Here is a 19,164-nt window from a genome sequence, read left to right as displayed (position 1 = left end):
GATGCCTTTAAGTACTTAAGGCAAAAATTCCCTTACCTAAGTGATGCCAAAGGAAGGGAGGTCATCTTTGTAGGCCCACAGATTCGAGAGCTTTTTGGAGACCATACTTTTGATGGAATCATACAAGGTGATGAGAAGCATGCATGGGAATGTTTAAAAATAGTCTGTTTACAGTTCCTTGGAAACAAACGAGCAACAGATTACAAGGAGATTGTAAATAATATGTTGTCATCTTATGAAAAACTTGGTTGCAACATGTCATTGAAAATTCATTTCTTACATAGTCATCTTGACTTCTTCTCCAAGGATTGTGGTGCAGTAAGTGATGAACATGGGGAGAGATTTCTTCAACATATTGCCACATTTGAGAAGAGGTATGCCAGAAAGTGGAACCCTACTATTTTATCAGATAACTACTGGACTGTCATGGGGGATGTTCCCAAGTATGTGTATAGACGTCAAGCGAAGCGAAAACTGTCATTTTCTGAATTTGTCTGTGGACGAAATGTGTAACTGTATGTGCTGTAAATATGGACATTTAACATTTTTACTCCTTTGTATACATTTGTAACCAGTTAGTTTGTAAGTCTGCTTTGTACCAGAACTATGTAAAGCACAAAAGAAAATATATAAAGTATTTTCATTCATGTAATACTATCTTCATTTTTTCTTAATATTTTACTTTTTTCCTGCCAGAATGACACTGAAATTTATCAATGCATAACACATAAAATAATTCATGTAATTATTCACTTAAAATTTGTTATGCTGAATCTTGGAGCATGAATGCATACTTAGTGAGTTATTTATACAAAAATTTTTATTACTTTTTTTAAAAAACTACAGCTAAATATTTATGAAGATGATGATTTTGTATCATTTTATACTGAAATAAACATAACTAACACAAAATCATGCAGTTTACACTCTTTCACTTCAAATTTGTTGTTCAGTGAAATGGGAACCAGGCTTGAGAAAAATTATTATATTTTCATAGGAGCTGTCAACTTACAAAAGTCGTTTCACAAAATAAAATTTTTCAAAATGTGAAATTAAGAAATCAGCAGTAGAACAGGGAGTTGATTATCTCCATCGTCAATGCATTGGGTGAATTGATTTACCATAATGAAAGCTTCTTTGAGATGACAGACTAGAAAACCACCAAGATTCCGATTTAAATTTGGCAGGAACAAATGTGTAACATGGCGAAAAAGTATTTAAATTTCTCTTTACTGGTATTTGTCCATCATTCAGTCACTATGAATCACATTAATTCATTTAATTAAAATGTTAACCACTTTAAGTTAGTGTCACTAAGTTCCCCACACTTAAAACTAATTTTTCTCGATACAATCATCAGGTGAAGTTCCACCTGAAGACAGGATTTTACCTCTCCAAATCTGTCAAATTATCCGGGATATTGAGTACTGGCATAGTAAATTAAATTATACGAAGAAATATACCTGCTGTGTACTGCGATTATTCCCTGCCTGCTTGCCCTATAGCCACTTCGATCCTTTTGTGTTCGTTCAGCTGTTTTCCAATCTGTGAAATACGTGTGTATTGTGTTTTAAATTGTGGTCACTGTGGTTCATCTTTTTCCAAGAATAGTCACCATGAATCTGACGTCACCATGACTCTGACAATGGAGATTGAGTTGCGATTAACGATTTTTTTCACTTTCCTTTGTCTTTTGGCACACCAGTAGTTGTCAGTTGGAAATTTGGATATTTGTGCTGAGATGTTATGTGACCAAATTGCTGAGGTCATCGGTTCCAAAGCTTACACACTACTTAATCTAACTGAAACTAACTTACACTAAGGACAACACACACACCCATGCCCATGGAAGGACTCGAACCGCCGACGGGGGGAGCTGCAAGGATGGTGACAAGGCGCCTTAGATCGCGCGGCTACCCCTCGCGGCCAGTTGCCAGTTGAATCTCCCAACTGTTTAAGATAGGAGCCTTATGAAACGAGTAAATAGTGAGCTAAAATGGACGGCATCTTTTATCCTGAGTTCTGCAGCATGCTGTATCCGTATTAATGTGAGATCCTACATATGTAATCCCGTGTGTTGATTCAAATACCAACACTCTGGTCATATCCCCAGGGGATTAAAGGTCAGGCTACACGCGGATGTGGCGATTCAGTAAAGCACGAATCCGGTAGGTGTCAAAAACATTCAGTTTGAGGTAAAGAATGCTCTGTATTCCACAAACAGAGATTACACGACGCATCTCGTATTTTGAGGAGAAAAAGGCGTTTAAGACGATACAGCAATGTACGTTAGCGAAACCATTGGCTGGTTCAAATGGTTCAAATGGCACTGAGGGCTATGCGACTTAACTTCTGAGGTCATCAGTCGCCTAGAACTTGGAACTAATTAAACCTAACTAACCTAGGGACATCACACACATCCATGCCCGAAGCAGGATTCGAACCTGCGACGGTAGCGGTCGCTCGGTTCCAGACTGTAGCGCCTAGAACCGCACGGCCACTCCGGCCGGCTGCCATTGGCCTCAGTTCTGAAGGTGCAGTGATTACCTGCTGTTCTAATGGATCACAGCCTTTTCTGTGTTATAGTATTTATTACTTCCTGTATACGCACAGTTGTGAAGAATTTATGGGCCGAAGGTGTTTTTCCATGTCAGAAATTGTAATGTCATGTAAATAATATTAGACTTTTTCATACCCAGAAAATGGTATATTACCGAATGCAGATCTGTGTAATGCATTTTTAAATGTACTAACACCGTTGGAAGTCGCCTTCTAAAAATGGTCGAAATCACGTTGGCAGCAGAACATTCCATCAGAAGGAATGGTACAACTGAGCCGTGACAGGACTCGTGTTGGTGCTCTTGGTAGGTTTCCGCCCTCTGTTTCAAGCCAGAAGTATAGTTTAGTTAGCATGGTTGCGGTTGTTTGTCTTCTTCTCATGTTGACTGGCGGCACTTGGTTTCGCAAGTGTTGCCTGTCCATTAGGGGCAGCAGCGGTGGTTATCGATATGTAGTAACTGTTGTCCTATCTTAGGGGCAATGTTGTTGCTTTTCTCGGTCGTGTGAGTGTAGCAGTTCGGTTGGCGACTCAGGAGTAGTCAGGTCCGCACAGTGCGATAACACGCTGGGACCGCTGGCGGCGCGCATGGATTGCCGGATGGAAGGGATGTGGTCACGAGGGGGCACGACCTCGTCGTAAACCATATATTGCAGGCTTTATGATGAGTGCATTTCAATTCAAGTAGAGACACCTCCACCATTGTGACGTCTTACGATTCTCCAGTGACTGGGTTCGTGTTGCTGCTCTTAGTGTCGCGAAGGCGGAGAGCAGCGAGTGGAGTGCTTGGGGAAAGCAGATCTGATTAGCTTTCCTCGACTTTTTATTGCTATTTACTGCATTCAGCTTGTTACAATTTGTTACTTTCAACCAGCGGTATTTTTCCTGCCTGGTGGCCGCTAACGCCCCAGTTACCTGCCCTGGGAGTTGGTGTATGTAACGACAGTGCACGTTTCCTTGCCTTGCCACTGCTGTCCGATAAGGAGTGTAGTTTTGACAGCTTTCTTGATTGTAGGCTGTCTGTGATTCCTCTACTCTGGTGATAGTGATTCCTTCCTCGTTCTGGCCGCTCTAAGCACAGTATTCTGGGGGGATAGTGCAGTCCACCGGTTCCAGCTATGGCGTATTGTTCCATCGTTGCATTTGGTTTATTGGACACCAGGTAGCTTCAGCAAGATTATCATTAGTCATTCATTACACTGCCACTAGTATGAGTTGCCATCTTGTGAAGTGATTGCAACTCTTGGCTACCTATCTCATCGCTCATGAAAGTGTTTGTTGCTGGATCTTCTCAGAAGTCGATTCCTGGAGCACCATCTGTGACTGGTCCTTGTGTTTTCTTATTGTATTGTTTGTTACCATACCTTGTAATGCCTACATTAAAGGTTATTTATGTCTAGTTAATAGCTCTGGTCACCTTCTGGAATAAATGTAGCAGTATAAGGGTTGTGTTACAAGGTTACCATCATCTTATTTCACCCATTTGGTGGTCAGTTGCTTGATTCTTTTAATTAACCATTGCTTGTATTTCCTGTTTTATAGCAGGTTTCTAAATTTTTTATATGGTTGTCGTTTCTGGCCTGTAAGGCCTGCAGCTGTGATTGTGGTCATTTGCTTGGAAAAAAACATTTGATATTTGTATTTTAGCAGTAAGCCGTAAAACCTTATTTCCAGCCATTCTTGGAGTCTGATACCTTCTGCTGTGTTTGCGCCGACTTACCTTTTAATATTTTAGTACCTGTAAGTTGTTAATTGCAGCGAGTTCTTAAGCATTCTTAATTTATTGCTATTCTTGGCGTGTAAAGCCTTCAGCCATGATCACAGTGGCTTGTTTTTTTGTTTCAAAAAAACAAAACATTATATGTTTATGTATTTTATGGTGATTTGCTAAATTGTAACGCACTGAAAACACTATGATTTACACAGTTGTTTATTCAGTCATTAGTAACGTGTGGTTTTTTAATTTATTGTTGAGTCTGGAATTACTATTTTAAAAATAAATGTCTGTAACTGTAAAAGGCAATCAATAGTAACTGATTACGGCCCCGTCCACAATCGTAACCGAACCCTGCCTGCCCTTGACTATCTGATCTCATCATCCTCGACGGAAATAAGAAACGTCCCAACCTTGAAGGAGCTGCAAGTGAAAAGCCAGAGACAAACCTCACCGCTAATAAGGAAGTTATCCTACAGTGGAATGCCAGTGGACTGAGTAGATATCTAGAAGAACAACTATTAACGTTAGGGAAGAGCAACGTCAATCTGTCTCTAGGAGACGCGTTTAAAGAGATAAGAAACCTATAAGCAACGTATCTACAACTTTCGCAGAACGATCCTAATGGAGGGGATAATATTTTAGTGAGAAACGCAGATCATTCCTCTGCTCTTGCGTTAACCACCATCTTGTAAGCAGTAGCTTCATCAGAGGATGGGCGTCATAGGTAGGCAGTATGTACCCTGTGCCTTCCCCTACGTGAGGTTCAAATGAAGAGACTCTTACTGAACTCATAACGCCGGTCCCCCGTCCTTTCGACCTCTGTGCAATTTTTAACGAATATAAGGTGCTTTTCAGCTCTGAAACCACCTGCATCAGGGGTAGAGCAATTGAGAACTTCCTAATGTCATCACACACGTGTCTGATGGACGGGGAGAGATTATACACTTCAGCACTGAAACAGGATTGTTCAGTGTTATCGCTCCCCCTGTATGCCCTCCAGCCCTCGCACACACTTCTCAACGAGAAGTTATCGATGACTTAAACTCAGGTTATCACTTCCCCTCTGGGTTCACCAGCCAGACAAAGCGGCGCCGGATGTACTGAAAACTGGTCGCTGTACAGCATACTTACTGTCTGTGAACACCTGGCAGCCCCTAGGAATAGGTGGATCATTTTGCCACAACGATCCACCATGCCGCAGAAGCATCCATCCCACAATTATTATGGCAAGCAAAAGGGCAGCGTGTCTCTTGGTGGAGTGACGGGTTTCGATCCTCAGGCAGAGGCAGGAGGGCGGCTCTTTATTGGCTAAGGGTCGGCAAACTGCAGAGAACCACGAAGCTTTTCGCCAAATTATCAGAGAAAGTGGAAGAAGAGACCGTGCCTACAGTTCCAACGTAGTAATGCTTCCCATTTAAAGTATAATCGCACAGAATACCATCATGAGAATTTCCTTGAGAGAACGGAAGTCTCAAGACGAATGTGTGAGACAATGACGGAATGTTTCGCCACAGCAGTTACTACCAGTGGCAAAAAGGATTCAACGTTCCGACACTAGCGACTGGCTCATGAGAGGAGCAATGGGGACTTCCACTACAGATGGAAAATGGAAATGTCGTGTGCCGAGGGCCTCCCGTCGGGTAGACCGTTCGCCGGGTGCAGGTCTTTCGATTTGACGCCACTTCGGCGACCTGCGCGTCGATGGGGATGAAATGATGATGATTAGGACAACACAACACCCAGTCCCTGAGTGGAGAAAATCTCCGACCCAGCCGGGAATCGAACCCGGGCCCTTAGGTTTGACAGTCTGTCACGCTGACCACTCAGTTACCGGGGCGGACTCCACTACAGATGAAGAATATAACTGCCCCTTTCCTACACTTGAAACTTTGCCTGTCCACGATAGATTCCAACACAGAATTTTAAGGCACTTCGCAAGGAGAAGGAATTCAATTCTTCCACCTTTTCTTAATTTCATTTTGCCCTAATGTAATTTTCCCATCCCATTAAGAAAAGTATTTTTAATTCTACTTTTAAATATTCATCATATGTTCAAAATGTATCACTCCACTTTTGATTATTCAGCCCACCCGTAAGCGCCTAAACAATCGAGAAGGCTCGTCATACTACTTCGATGCACAATACGATGCTTGGACAAGTCCATAAAGGAGAAAATATGGTAATGCAACCCGGTGACGTCGTCGACAACCGCTGATCTTTCAACAGGAGCACATCCTGCCATTTTTAAGCATAACAGCAAGTAAGCGCTGTGCAACTGAATTTAAGACTTTGAATTTCAGAGAACCTCTGCAAAGATAACACTCACATACCTGTAAACAGTAGCGTAACTTAATAAAATTTTCTCAGGCTTCCAGCCGCGTCAGGTGGTTAAAATCCCACGAGCTTTCGACGGAGATCTTCTCAGTCATTGTCAAGTGGTAAGAATGACTGCTGTGTCGCCGTGGCCGCGTTGTTATCTGGCCGCACTGCTGGCTGTGACGTCACTAGTGCTCTCTTCCTCGCCATATATGGTAATGTTTTCGCCCCGCGTCCGTCGGGCCCGTTTTAGCCTCGCGATGGCCGGGTCCCAGGCTGTGCTCAGCTGCAAACCGCCGTCCTTGTTGATGGTGTTTTCTGAGGTTTTTATTTCGATAGCTTCTTTTATGACGCTATCCCAAAATCCCTTCGTCCTCATAACGACAGATGTTTCGTCGAATAGAATTCGGTGTCCATTGTCTAAGGCTTGTTCTGCCACGGCTGATTTTTCTGGATAGCGTAGGTGTAAGTAAGTCTCGTGTTCCGTCCGGCGTTGCTCCACAGTGCGTATTGTTTGGCCGACGTAGTAACAGCCACAATGACATGGTATCTTGTACACTCCAGGCGTTCTTAGCCCTAGATCGTCCTTCACAGGCCTCATGAGCTGTCGAAGTTTTGCTGGGGGCCTGAACACCGATGAAATGATATATCTCTTCAGGAACCGGCTAACCTTTCCGAACACTATACCACAGAAAGGCAGAAACACAAGTTTCTTGCTTTCTTCTTCGGTGGTGTTCTCTACTCTGTTGGTGTGTTTCTTGCATCTCACACCAGATATAGCCTGTGACACCTGTCGATGCCTGTACCCGTTTTCCCGGAAGACTCTTCGGAGGTGGCTCAGTTATAGCGGCAGACTTTCAGCGCCTGAGACGACTTAAGCACGATGCACGATGGTATTCAGAACGACACGTTTTTGTGCCGGATGGTGGTGGATGAGAGCTTGCAGATATCAATCTGTGTGTGTGTCGATTTCCTGTAGACACTGTGGCTGAGGTGCCCACTGGTTTTCCTTCGAACAAGGACGTCAAGGAAGGGCAATGCACCATCTGTCTCGACTTCCATCGTAAACCTGATATGGCTGTGAATTCTGTTCAGGTGTTCTAAGAATTCTCCCAGTTTTTCAGCCAGATGATAAAAGTGTCGTCGACGTAATGATAAAAGCAACTTAGCTTAGCTGGAGCCATGTCCAAATCAATGTCTTCAAATTTTTCCATAAAAAGGTTGGCTATGGATGGAGCTAATGGGCTTCCCATAGCCACGCCGTCCAACGGGTCGAAATACTGGTCGCCATGTAGGAAATACGAAGTTGTCAAGGTGTGCTTATACAGACCCACAATTTGTGCTGCCAAATAACTGAGAGAGAAGGTCTATATAATCTTTGACCGGAACACGTGTACATAGGGAGACGAACTCAAAACTAACCATTATATCTCCCTGATTAAGAAGCAGTTGTTTAATTATGTTGATAAAGTCGTCGGTGTTCTTAATGTGATGCAAACAACGACCCACATGCGGTGCAAGGAGACTGGCCAGGTGTTTTGCCAAGCTGTAAATGGGTGACCCAATGGTGTTCACAATGGGACGAAGAGGAGAATCCGGTTTGTGGATTTTTGGTAGTCCATAGAGTGTAGGTGGTCTCGGCGCCTGAGGGAGGAGATTCTTAGTAAAGCCCTCTTCCAGTGTTGACTTTTTTAGAAGCTCTGATGTCTTCCTCATTATTCTTGTCGTCGGGTCCCGTGGCAGTTTCCGGTACGTATCCTATTCAAGAATCAACTGAACGGCATCGTAGTCATGTGGTCGAAATACTGGTGCATTGCTTTTGTCAGCTGGCAGAACCACGACGAAGGGGTCGTTGCGTGAAGACCATTGCGCTCAGCCCTAGCCAAGTTAGACCTCGGTGGTTTAGATTTTGAAATGATACGACACGTTTCGCGACGAACTTCGTCTGCACCCTCACTAGGCATCTTGCGGATTTCTTGTTCAACCCCAATTATAATATCACAGATAGGGATGCTGCGAGGCGCTTGTGCGAAGTTAAGACCTTTCTTAAGCGCCGAAATGGCAACTGTGTCGATTTCTTTCTCCGTCATGCTGATGACAGTTCGTTCTGTTTATTTTCGTTCTGCGCCGTGTTGTTGTTGAGATAGCCGCGTGAACTTCCCTTTCTGTTTTACTGTGGTCTTCTTCTGCGATGACACCAGTTGTGTTGTGGGGACGCGTCGATCCACTCCCAATCTACTTGCGAGAGTACCTCTGTCAATTGCAGATGGATAGCCAGCAGCTCGCGATCGTTTAAATCCAGCTGCCTCCTAGTGAAGTGTAACACCATCAACAAGGACGGCGGTTTGCAACTCAGCACATCCTGGGACCCGCCCATCGTGAGGCTAAGAGGGGCAAGACGGACGTGGGACGAAAACACCACCATATATGGCGAGCACGAGAGCACTGGTGACGTCACAGCAAGCAGTGTGGCTATATAACGACGCGGCCACGACGACGTAACAGTCATTCTTACCACTTGACAATGACTGAGGAGAGCTCGGTCGAAAGCTCGTGGGATTTTAACCACCTGACGCGGCAGGAAGCCAGAGAAAATTTTATTAATTCATATCCCCGCAAAACCATGCATTCATACAGTAGCGTCATTGAAAATCAAGAATTGCCAACGTCAGAAGTTATCGATAGTGGAATTAATAATCAACGGATGAGGTAGCATAAACATTTACTGTTTTCTGACAAGGGGAGAGCAGGATTCCATGCAGAAATTAAACAAAGACCACCATCTCTCTTGCAGGGGTAGTTGTTAAATTAATTTTAACGGTTTTCTTAGTAACACTATCCCAATATCTGGAAGCACATGCCAGAATCGTAGTGTTGTTGTATTCCAAGGGATTATCGGTGCCAAGACAATGTTCTGCTGTGGCGGATTTGCTTGGCTGCTGCAAGCGAGTGTCCCGCTTATTCTAAGTACATCGGTCCTCCATAGACGTGATAGTCTGACCAATATGTGACACGCCACAGCTGTAAGGAATACGGTACACAGCAGCCTTACGCGAACGAGGACCATGTTTTATGCAAAATAAAACGACCCTGATCCTGCATGGTGGTCGAAAAACGCACTTCACATGGTATTTCCGCAAAATTCGACCAATATCGTTCGAAACGATCCATGTGTAAGGCAAAAATGCCGTAGATCTTGGTGCCACATCGGCATTGTCATCACTCACGTGGTGCATAACCTGTCGACAGCACAACGCACATTTGATCTGTCGTTCATTATAACCAGTCTGCCGAAAGGTGACTTCGAGACCCTCTGCCTCAGCTGACAGTCTCTTAGGGTCCGAGATGACATGGAGCCCGTGAAGGTACTTACAAGGGAACCTCCCCATCGCACCCCCCTCAGATTTAGTTATAATTTGGCACAGTGGATAGACCTTGATAAACTGAACACAGATCAATTGAGAAAACAGGAAGAAGTTGTGTGGAACTGTGAAAAAATAAGCAAAATATACAAACCGAGTAGCCCAGGGGCCATATATGAACATCATGGAGACGGGCAGCTCAGGAGCGTCGTGGTCGCGTGGTAGCGTGAGCAGCTGCAGAAAAAGAGGTCCTTGGTTCAAGTCTTCCCTCGAGTGAAAATTTAACTTTCTTTATTTTCGCATAGTTATTATCTGTCCGTTCGTTCATTGACGTCTCTGTTCACTGTAATAAGTTTAGTGTCTGTGTTTTGCGACCGCATCGCAAAACCATGCGATTAGTAGACGAAAGGACGTGCCTCTCCAATGGGAACCGAAAACATTTGATCGCAAGGTCATAGGTCAACCGATTCCTCCACAGGAAAACACATCTGATATGTTCTATACGACACTGGTGACGGCATGTGCGTCACATGACAGGAATGTGTTGTCGACCAACCTAAGCTGTACACTTGGCGAATGGGTAAAAAGATTCTTCTACCTTGCACGATTTACGTTTTCTTGTGAATGTGATAATCACTCCCAAAAAAAAGTGATGAAAACATAAGAGTTTGTCACATAAACTGAAAATAAAAAATTAAACTTTTCACTCGATGGAAGATTTGAACCAAGGTCCTTTCGGTCCGCAGATGCTCACGTTACCACGAGACCACGGCGCTCCTGCGCTTCCAGTGTCCTTGATGTTGCCTATCTTCCCATGAACTACTCAGTTTTTATATTTTGCTTGTTTTTTCACAGTTCCACACAACTTCTTCCTGTTTTCTCAATTGATTTGTGTTCAGTTTTTCAAGACCTATCCACTGTGCCAACTTATAACTAAATCTGAGGGGGGGTACGATGGGGAGGTTCCCATGTTAGTACCCCTTCACGTTGAGCCGGTTGGTGACAACTATCAGGCTGCACATATAAGTCAGTGTGAGTAGGCTTCCTATGAACGGCACATCCCAAAGTACCATCCACCATCCTCCTGACCAAAACATCAAGCAAGGGAAGACAGCCATCCTTTTCACATCCATCGTGGAGTCAGTATTCGTATGGATTGAATTCAGGTGTTCTAAAAAGCCGTTCAGATTCTCTCTCCCATGAGGCCAAACAACGGAAGTATCGTCCACATATTTGAAACCACTCGCAGGTTTCAAAGCCCCTGACTTGAAGACACGTTCCTCGAAATCTTCAGTGAACATATTGGCAATAATAAATGAAAAAGAAACTTCCCATCGCAACTCCAATTGTCTGCTCATGGTACTGGTCATCAAATAAAAAGTAAATGGAAATCAACTCATGTCGAAATAGGATAGTTAATTAAGCACAAAATTTTAACGGTAACGAATCAGACAGAGGAACAATAGCGAATACGGAGACCACATCAAAACTTACTACTATATCGGAGTCATTCTAACGCACCACATCAAAACTTACTAGAATATTGGTGTCATTCACACGGACTCCCTCAAATCGACGTAATAAATCGGCCGAGTTCTTTGTGTGCTTCTTACACTGACCTACTGTAGGGTTCAACAGAGTAGCAAGATGTTTCGTTATACGATTTGTCGGAGCAGCAGTGTTGCTCACAATCTGACCAAGAGGAACCCCTTGTGGACTTAGGGAGGCAATATAACCTATGGGGAGCAACACAGTAAGAATTGAGACTCTTGATAGTCTCCTGCAATAAGGAACTTTTCTTGAGGAGGCTGCTGATCTTCCAACCGACAGTTTTTGTGGGGTAGGCACAGATCCTGCGATTCGCTCACCATACTGTAAACACTGTACCTTTCGAAAGTAATCCTCTTTGTCGAAAACAATGGGAGCATAACCCTAGTCGTCAGCTAAAATAACAATATCCAGATCAGCATTAAGTGAATTTAAGGCAGTCATCTTAGCTACCATTACTATTACTTTTGGGTGGACGAGCCACAGTCAACACACGACATGCCCGCCATGCCTCCTCTTCAACATCAGGAGGTGATTTAAGAACAACCTGACAAACGGCTGGGAGCCGGTGAAAGTTTAAACCATTCCTTAGCACCGATAAAGCTGCGTAGTCAAAGCTTTCCTCTGTTACAATTATCACAGGACATCGAGATACAGTGCTAGACTCCGAGTCGCGGAAACATTCAAACTTCGCCAAATTCCCGGCAGTTACCGTTTGAAATTCCCATTCAGGCTGCGAGCATGAAGCATCGTCCAGCCAAAGGCAATAAAAAGTCAAAATTTTCGTTTCAGTCAATAAATAAAGCCAAAACAATTTCTGGGAAACAAAATCCAACTGTCGACGAGTGTAATGGATCCTTTCACGAACAAGAGTTTGGATCCACAGCCCTTTCTGAGTGACGCATCCGTCTTCTCTTTTTTCCTTTATTCTCTGTAGGCTGTGCAGCACGTGGAGCCAGTCTCATTGCGTCTCTTTGAGAAATTTGCAATTTTTGACCGTAAATTACTATACGTTTATTTAGGATAGTAATTTAAAACCCAATGCTAGAAATTTGTTTCAAAAAGTTTTATGTGACTATGGTCCCCCAGGAAGGAAAAGCCGCTAAAGCTCGTATCTAACAAATGGAGGAACTGTTCCGGTTTCCCACGCGCCAAAGCTGTAGGAAGAGGGGGAATGAAGCTTGCTGCCACCCATAGCAGACTGCATTACCACATACCGACTACCCGGGCACTACCACTCCTGCTGATAAGAACTCTTCGGTGTAATCATCAACATCCTGTCAGTCCTTCCGCGCTGGTCACCTTCGTGTTTGTTAGGTTATTATCGAGAGTACACTGGCCCAGGCCTCAGCGACAGAGAGGGCCGGTGACGGGTTTTCGGCACTCGGTGCGGCAGGTCGCCACATTCGGCCGTGCCGTAAATTTTGCGCTCGGCCGCCCATCAATTTTTCCGCCACAGTCCTCTGGCCAGCCGGAGTGCGCCTGCCGCTACGCGCTTGCTCGCTCGTTCAGTGCCCTGCTCTATTTATCATCAGCACAGAGAGCCATAAAGTGCACCATAGTCCAATTATTATACTTTGTTCTATTTACTACAGACGTTCGTAAATTTCTTTATGTCAAAGGTGAAGAGGCCAATGTTACTTAATCAAGGATATGTAGTAAGTATGCTAGGTATTTTTATTCTACGCGTAGACTATTGCGCCAAAGAAAGCATCTAGATAATATATAGCATCAATACGGTGAAAAATTTCGTATTGGTTACTTTCTTGTCATGGTATTCTAGTGTATGTTTTTGGCTCTTGTCTTTACGCCACTTTTTAAATATTTATATGACATAGACCTTGCGGGCAGCTTTTGGAAAGAACTACCAGTTCTGTATCATTCACCTGAGTGAGCTGAGTGTGCTTTCATATAACAATATGTATTACAGTACGTATTTATTTCGAAGTTCAGTTATGCCACTCTACCATTAATAATGACATGTTTTCGCGGCATCCTACAGCCGAAGCCTCAATGTCGCCCTTCTTCCTTATCCTCTTTTATTCTTCTTTTTTCCATGCTTCTTTGATACTCTTAGCTACCATTGCCGCATTACCGTTGTCTTCCTCACCTTTTTCTTCCAGTAGGTTGCACGAAAGGGTTCTCCTTGCGATCTTCTTCCATTCTGTGACATGCCTTAGCAATCCAAACTGTCATTCTTCTCTTGTATCTGTAGTACTATAACGGGACTGAGCCCTTCCACTTCTTTCATTTGCTACGCGGTTAAGTCTCGAAGCTCTACGCGTTCTTCTTAACTAGTCCAACCAATTTTAGTAAATTTATTTCTGCTATTTCCCAACACCAACTCCCGTAATTGTAGAAATACGCTGCTGAAAGAATGAAATACCTGCATGAAGTTCTGTTACGTTTAGGCTATTTTGATACAGACGGAACCTGTAATCTTATTGCAGAGCTTGAGACCTCCGCTTTTAGTTTATGCAACAACTTCAGTCTTTCCCCATCTGTCGGTTGTGTTATGCACTGCAGTGTCAGTGATCGCTCGGACGGAAGTGTTGTTGTAGATTCCAGTCTGTCACCTGTAGTTCGTTAATATGCTATAGGGAGGCCAGCGAGTTCAAAACGTGAGTTGGACAAGGTCACCGATGCAGAACATAAAAACCGATTGCAGCTTCATACGAGCACCGCCAGAGCACTGAAAGACGATATCAGAAGGGCCAGTAGAGCCTCCGTGTCCAATTAGATTGCAAGAAACAGGTTACCAAAAACGACCTTATGACCCAGACGTCTTGTTCGAGTACCCCGCTTGACACGGCATCTCGCAGTTCGCCTTCAGTTCGGCCGTTCCCATTTCAACTGGCAACATCTTCACTGGCCAATCATGTTACTCACATAAAATCTCAGATTTCCTCTGACGCAAGCGGTGAGCGGTACCTGCCAAATGTTGTCCAGGAAATCAAAACATTCAGCATGGGTTCTGTGATGGTGTAGGGAAGCATCATAGTTGACAGCTTTACAGCCAGGTAGTGGATGTTGCGTACATTTCTTCACATGCGTGATAGTGCCAAGGCCCATGTGGCGTGCATGACAAATGGTATACTGCGGAGCCTAGACCAGTGTCGAGTCCGACATAAACCTCAGGCTTCAAAGAGATGACCATGATCGTCTTGTTCCACCATGGACTCTCCAAGAACCCTCAAGGGCTCTCGTTGAAGAATGGGATAGGATACCACAGGGCGACCTTCGTAGATCTATACGGAGCATGCAAGGTATGGAAAACATTTTATTGAAGCTCTCAAAGTCCAATGAAAATCACACAGGACGACTTTGATTTTGATGCCTGTCTACATTTCAGATGTTGTTATGTAAATGAACGAGGATGTAATGATGTTTATTGTGTACGTAATTTCTGGAAGATGAAGATGTAATCCGCTAATATACTCAGTCCTCAGTTATTGCTCAGTGGTGTAAGGTAGACGTCGAAAGTCATGTACCGATAATTCTTATGAGCAGTGTGTGATGATAAGCAGGTACCTGACTTTTTGAAGCGTATTCACTTATTGAAGATCGCACTCCCTAATTCTTGGGTCATACAGGGGTTACACACACCTAATACGCTATTACCATTAATAACAACATTCATAGTTCCTCCGACAAGCTCGACGACACTGACATCAAACGTTACTTGTAGCACAAGTACCTGATACTAAGGAATACTGTCATTTCTGCCTATGAAGATTGATGTCGACTTTGATGCGCTATGACATATTGCTGCATGTAAGGCAAAGGCATAAAGGGCCTCTGTTGAGCACGATCTGATACCTCCACCGCAACCTCAAAACGTCTCGGCAGAGTGCAAGGAAACTTATATTGGCCGGGAGATAAGCAGTTATTTTAAGCATTGTATTGTATCGTTGACTATCGACAGTCCCCTCTCTGCCGAGCGCAGAGCAACAGTGGGGAGTCGTGGCGTAACTTTCGTCGAACGTGGGTGAAATGTTGTGTTGATCCAGTGGCTGCAGCGTATATCTTACAAGTTACGGTGAAGTCATTGAAAATGCTTGCAACACATGTTTTATGTTCAATTTCAGTGTTCATGACGCAGTGTCTATGTTTCTCCAAAGGGTGATGTTTCTCGGTTTCGTGCGTCGTGTTGGGAGAACAACAATCAACCACGTAGCGACGGTCACGGAAGAATAATGTGAACTTGTATGATCCTCATTGCAAATTCTATGGTAAAGAAACACATATTTTTGTGTCTGATTGAATATCACGAACTCAGGTGCTTTCTAGTTCGTATATCGTACCCGAATTTTTTATGGAGCACCTGCGTCGCGATTTGGTCACGCGCACTCTCATGTTATAAGCTATTTAATTGTTTAGTACCGTTGGAAGAACTGTGCCAATCGTCGACTGATGAAACATCACTTGAATAGTTATTAATTTTGTGTTCTATGCACCGTGTTTTTGCATTGGATGTCATCATTTAGACAGCAAGCTTATACGTCACAACGGCCACGTACATGGAGTACAAATACTGATCAAATGGTTCAAATGGCTCTGAGCACTATGGGACTTAACATCTAAGGTCATCAGTCCTCTAGAACTTAGAACTACTTAAACCTAACTAACCTAAGGACATCACACACATCTATTCCCGAGGCAGGATTCGAACCGGCGACCGTAGCGGTCGCGCGGTTCCTGACTGAAGCGCCTAGAACCGCTCGGCCACCCCTGCCAGCAAGTACTGATCACGTCTATTGGGGAATAATCTTAATTGTGAAGAGTACAGCCCCACCCTGTGCGAGTGTTGAACAGAATACTGTGAATTCTACCTGATCAACTTGGTATTGTTGGTGTGAGTAGAACCTCTCCCTGTTAGGCAATGGTTGTTACTGGGCACATCATTGCAGTCAGTGCAGAGGGATAGAACCCGCCACTTTTAGGATCAGGTACGTGGGTTTAGGCACACGGTTTCTAAATATCCAGCCCCGTTCCTGTGTGTAGGGAGAGTTCTATGGTCTCCAGTGCTAAAGGCTAACAATTGCTAGTACTGCACATCTACGCCCCTTTCATCCCAAGTGTGTTACATGGCGACGTGCGCTTCCAAGACTTGTAATCTTCGGGGATGAGGTGCCGATTGATTCGAAAACGGAAACATTGAGTTACGTATAGAAACAGTCAGCTTATTTTGGAATTTTATGTGACGTCAGGCAGACAGCGCACTGCGGACCAAGGAGTTCAGGTTACAGCAATTCTACTTGTCTGTTACAGAGTGCAGTGCAGACATCCTGTTAGGAGGGTAATTCTACTATTGCATGCTACATCATTGGCAACGCGGGCGGCACCCATGAGTAACGCGAACAACTACAACTGTACCGTTGTTGCATTCCGCCGCCGTCCAGCGGGTGGCAGTGCTGATCGACACAGCGACACCTGGAGCTGGTGTGAATTCAGGGCCGCGCACGCCGATGGGCAGTTAACAACGTTAAGACTTAGGCAGCGCTGCGGTTCCTCGTGCATTTAAAGAATGCCGTAGCGTAACTGATTGGCAGTGCAGACTTTGTCTAGATTATTTCAAGCAAATAGTGTTAAATGATTACAGTGGAAGAAATTTGTAAAATTTACTCGATAATCTGTTAATGGGTACTAGATCACAATGCAGACTTATTTAGATAATCACAGAGAATTCTGCCAGTGTTGCTATAACACAGTGGAGGCAACTGTCATACTGGCACTATACTTTGACACTGGTTAATTACGCCAGCGAAGTTAAATTTCACTGCCCAGTTCTGCTGTAGTAACCCATGAAATATGCTAATGTAATGTTGTAGCAGTAGTGAATCTTTTGCGTAAATACTTACCCCCAAGCTATGCGCATTGCAATACTAACACCTCTTCCTCTTTCTGAGCTCAACATCTCATTCATTATGGAGTGATGCTGACTCAGTTTTTCAGGATAGGAGATGGGAAGTTGCGGTACAGAAAATAGCTCAGAGATCACCAATCACCAGTGTGTGTGTGTGTGTGTGTAGTGAGTGAAGTGTTATGAAAAAATGTGTGTATAGTGTGTGCAGTGACTTATAGTGAGATATAAGTGAACAGTGTGGCATTACGTTATTTAATAAGTTATTTGCAAAAAACTATTGTATACCAGAACTAAATCTAATGATTGTCGCTAACTAGAAGTCCGTAAATATATGTGTAAACGAATTAGCTTCTTTTAAATTGATCTAAATTTGTAAATACTTTGACATGTCCTATACCCTTGTAAAAAAAGATCTACATATGAATAAAGCTGCTACTACTACTACTACTAAATACAAGCATAATTTGTGACAGTGATTCTATGTGTATCTGGTGTGCTCCTAAGCATAAAACACGGCGTTGAAGAGATTCAACGTTGCAATTGACTTAATTTTTTTGTTTTTATACTGTGCAGGAGGGTTACTGTGATTTAGTTTTTATATATTTTTTTTCTTTTCTCTTCTGTTCTATCGTCTTGCTTTTGTGATGTAAGTAATTCATCATGTCACCTAATGAAATCAATGCAGCAGCGATGGTCAGGAATGCAGATGGAAATTCGTCAGGTGAAAGTAGAGAGGAAGGTTCAGGACAGTAGTACTGGAATATCAAGAGATTCTGGTATGGTATAGGAGACTGTAGTTTGACAGTTGCAATGGGAAGCCCTGGTGCTTTGTTGTGACCAGTCATGGCTACACCCAGACGAGAGGAGCGTACGCCCGACTCTGACATATTCACGACATTAATGAGTGCGCTGAAGCAGGGATTCGAGGCAACCAATTGGCAGGTTGACGAAAATAATAGGCAGCTTGACCAAACCAATGAGCAGATAGAAGAAACTAGTAAGGAAATGAAGGATGACAACGATCGACTGCGGGCAGCCATAAAGAAAGTGGGAGACGAGTATAATAAAAATGTAGACACACTTACATCTCAATTAGATCAACACGTCTTAAAGCAGGTTTAATATTTTGACAAGGCTGAAGCTGAAGTCACTGGGGTAACAGAAGAACTTGGCAAAATGGTTGAGGTCTATTGTAAGGAATTTGCAAGACTGGATGGGGAGATGCAGGAGTGTCAACACAAGGTGCAAGCTGTTGTGCTGAATCAAGATGCTTACGTACGCCATGTAGAGCAGGTGTGCAATGAAGCATTCAAGACCCAGTCACTTGTGCGTCAACGTGTTAAACATGAAGTGAAATCCTTACTGTGCAATGGAGATGTAATCGCTGGCAGTATACTTGGCATACAAAATGGCGAGGTCTTTCTTAGTGTTGGGAATTTTAGGAATTTTGATCCAAATGGAAAATGGCATCCGAGGGACTACTTAGAATAATTTAATAGTGTGCTACCTGAACTACTGGATGAACAGTGAAAGATACACTTTGTTGCATCGAGAATGGAAGGCGAAGCTGGTACTTGGGGAATGAGAACAGGACAAAAATGCGAGACTTATGTGGGGTTTGAGAGGGAGTTTTTAAAACGATGTTGGTCTTTGCAAAAGAGAATAATATGCGAAACAGCTAATACTATGGTATAAAAGGTTCGATAGAGGTCGCGACCGGAACGTAAAGAAGTTTTCCCAAAATTAATATGAAAGAAACCTGTATTTAGATGAGCCAACCAAGAATATCCTTGATCAT

This window comes from Schistocerca piceifrons, chromosome 3 (genome assembly GCF_021461385.2).
Source record: "Schistocerca piceifrons isolate TAMUIC-IGC-003096 chromosome 3, iqSchPice1.1, whole genome shotgun sequence".
Taxonomy (NCBI): Eukaryota; Metazoa; Arthropoda; class Insecta; order Orthoptera; family Acrididae; genus Schistocerca; species Schistocerca piceifrons.
The sequence above is the reverse complement of the archived record's forward strand: the minus strand, read 5'-3'. Positions refer to the sequence as shown.